This window comes from Curcuma longa, unplaced genomic scaffold (assembly GCF_044706935.1).
Source record: "Curcuma longa cultivar G26 ecotype Majalengka, Jawa Barat unplaced genomic scaffold, ITB_CL_G26_1.1 contig_18077, whole genome shotgun sequence".
Classification (NCBI taxonomy): domain Eukaryota; kingdom Viridiplantae; phylum Streptophyta; class Magnoliopsida; order Zingiberales; family Zingiberaceae; genus Curcuma; species Curcuma longa.
In genome coordinates, this window is record NW_027430734.1 from 1 (window position 1) to 2794 (window position 2794).

Sequence of the window (2794 nt, forward strand, 5' to 3'; positions counted from 1 at the left end):
ACTACAAGAAAAAAAGGATTTCCCGGCGGTTTAAAATTCGTTTAGCGGCGGTTTGGAACCGCCGCAAAATCATTTCCCGGCGGTTTACCAAACCGCCGCTGATACCGGTGTCGTTAAACCATTTAGCGGCGGTTTTAGAGAACCGCTGGAATAACCGCCACTAAAATAGATTTCCCGGCGGTTGTTTTTGCGGCGGTTCGAAATATTTCCCGGCGGTTGGTTTTGCGGCGGTTTGAAATATTTCCCGGCGGTTGTTTTTGCGGCGGTTCGAAATATTTCCCGGCGGTTTGCTAAAACTGCCGCGAAATGGTTTCCCGGCGGTTTGCTAAAACTGCCGCGAAATGGTTTCCCGGCGGTTTGCTAAAACTGCCGCAAAATAATTTCCCGGCAGTTTAAGCTTTGAGTGTGCAATTACAGATTTTTCAGCCTGCGATAATTTTTATAAATAAATACAAAAATTAAACCAAAAATTGTAATAAATAGAAAATTTTACTTGCATTAATTTCTTACAAAACTAGTAAACAAATATCAATCATTACACATGGATATCAAAGTTGTCAGATGTCAAATACAATGAATTTAGGTTACAAAAAAATTGAAACTTTGTTTGGTTACAAAAAAAACTGAGAAATCTCTCTAGCTTTCTCAGATGTCAAATCCTAGAAATAGATCCCTCTCTTTTCCTTCAACCAGGTTGCAAATTCGTTGTTTTTTGAAAAGTAGTCATCTTTGGAGCGCTCTTCAAACTTGTAAAGTAGGCATGTCTGCACAAGTAAAAAAAAAATTAGAAGAGACAAACTAAATCTTGTCCATTTGGAAAATCCAAAGATTTCAAAAAATAAAATTTTCGTCAACCTTCAAGAACTTACTTTTCTTTCTTTTTAGTGTCTCCTTCAGCAACTGTGCCACTTGCTGCCCGGAAAAACAAAGCTTACTCTGTAAATTCCAAGGTCAAATTTGTCCTTAAATTTTTCATCAAGTCTGTTTAACTGCATTCTCCAGTGAATGGCATGCTACAAATTTCTAATCAAAGCTTTTAAAAGAGACTAGAAAACTGCTTTTAAAACAAGGAGATGCTCAAATTTAAGCATTATGTGATATGTTGACACTGTTCTTTCAGTACTTTTACCTATTCTTAAGAAATAACATTTGCAATAAAACAAAAGAGATGGACTTGGACAGCCCATGGAAGCACAAGTTTGCTCAGATAACCTACACAATAACAACCTTCATCCAAGACAAGGTGAGGTGAGACTAACAAAATCATTAAGATAAGAATTAGGATCCAATTTTCTTCACTTTCTCCATTTAAATAGTTTTGCATGTATGTTGTCTAACAGAATTATACAGAAACTTTATGATACTTGTCAATGAGTAAAAAATTGATGTCTGAAGCTTATGACACACCCTAAAGTTTACCTTGGAAAGGAGACAAAGCAATGACTGTGCATGGTTGCGAAAAATTAAGTCGCCAATTAGTGCCAAACATTTGTTTTGCATACCACCCAGAAATTTCTTGGCACTGAATGGAGGAACATCACACCCATGTGGCTTCCATCTCCAGAATAGATATCCTGTATCTGGACGCCCATTCATCATGCAATTCTGAGGAGATTCAATAAACCTGCAGCTTTGATTGGTATATGTTGGTTCAGTAGGATCTGGGATCCATTCTCCAGTAAAGAGATATCACACTTATCTGCATCAAGCATGGTGAATCTTCTAGTCAATTATAGCTTACTAAATTTTCAAAGATTGCATTAATATAATGGGAAAAGAAAAAGAAACTACAAAAACAGTGGCTATTAATTAGAACACTATACAAATAAACAATATTTCAATATTCAGATTCCATTTCGCAGTCGAATTGTTCTACTCATTCTCTATCAACTATATCAAAACATTCGTATCCAGAGTTGATCCAACATCCATATCCCGTTAATTTCACTTCTTCACCAGAAGTCTAATTAATAAGATTCACCTAATAAGCTCAATCACTAGTTGTTAGCAAATCAAACTTAGCTGATCAGTAGGTAAAAGTAAAATTTATCTCTCTTGTTAATTTAGGAACACTACCTTTTGACATCTGGTCTTCTGTGACTGCTTCTGAAACTGGAATTGAAGCATTGTCTGTTGAAGATGGTACTGAAAATATACAGTAATATCAAACAACATAAGAAGAGGGGGAAAAACAGTTGGACCAAATAAAAAGTCATCCATAATAGAATACCATTGCCGATAAGTTAAGTTTTTGTGGGTGAAGTTTCACAGACAATTTTCAGTTGAACAAATCTATAATTTCATTAGCAAAAAAAAACAGTAATATGCGCCCATAGAATGATGGGAAGAGCCTTATTGCTAAAACAAAAGGGAAAAGTTGGAGAACGCATACCTCGATATTCCCTCGTTGATCAGTTATCTGCTCTCAGTAGTTAATTAATTTCATTAGTTCTTAGCTTGTCCAAGTCACAAAACAAGTTATTTATCAATTTATATATGTAAATATGCATTACTAAATTATATTATGAACTTTGATTATTATTATTATTTTCTTTTCAAATAGAGTGTAAGCTTTGATTCTACTATTTGGTACTAAATATGCATTGTGAGAAGGTATATCCGAACCAAAAAAAATCATACCTTTTTCATAATGCTTTAACATATGAGTTTTGAGTTTGATGCTAAATTGGATACCTATACAGCATTATTGTAAAAGGTATGAATTCCAGATTATATTGCGTGAATTATCCATCTACATGTGTGCAAACACAGTGAAGGGAAGAATTTGTGGACC

The 2794-nt window shown here is 34.9% G+C and overlaps 1 long non-coding RNA gene across 1 annotated transcript; it reads right to left on the reverse strand.

The window, feature by feature from the left end:
• Positions 1-542: 542 nt before the first annotated feature.
• LOC141816763 (uncharacterized) lies at positions 543-2497 on the reverse strand. The gene is made up of 4 exons (XR_012600738.1): positions 2077-2497; positions 1420-1699; positions 870-936; positions 543-764 (listed from the first exon to the last, which is right to left on the reverse strand). It is a non-coding gene; the product is annotated as an uncharacterized LOC141816763 (long non-coding RNA).
• Between the last annotated feature and the right edge of the window lie 297 nt (positions 2498-2794).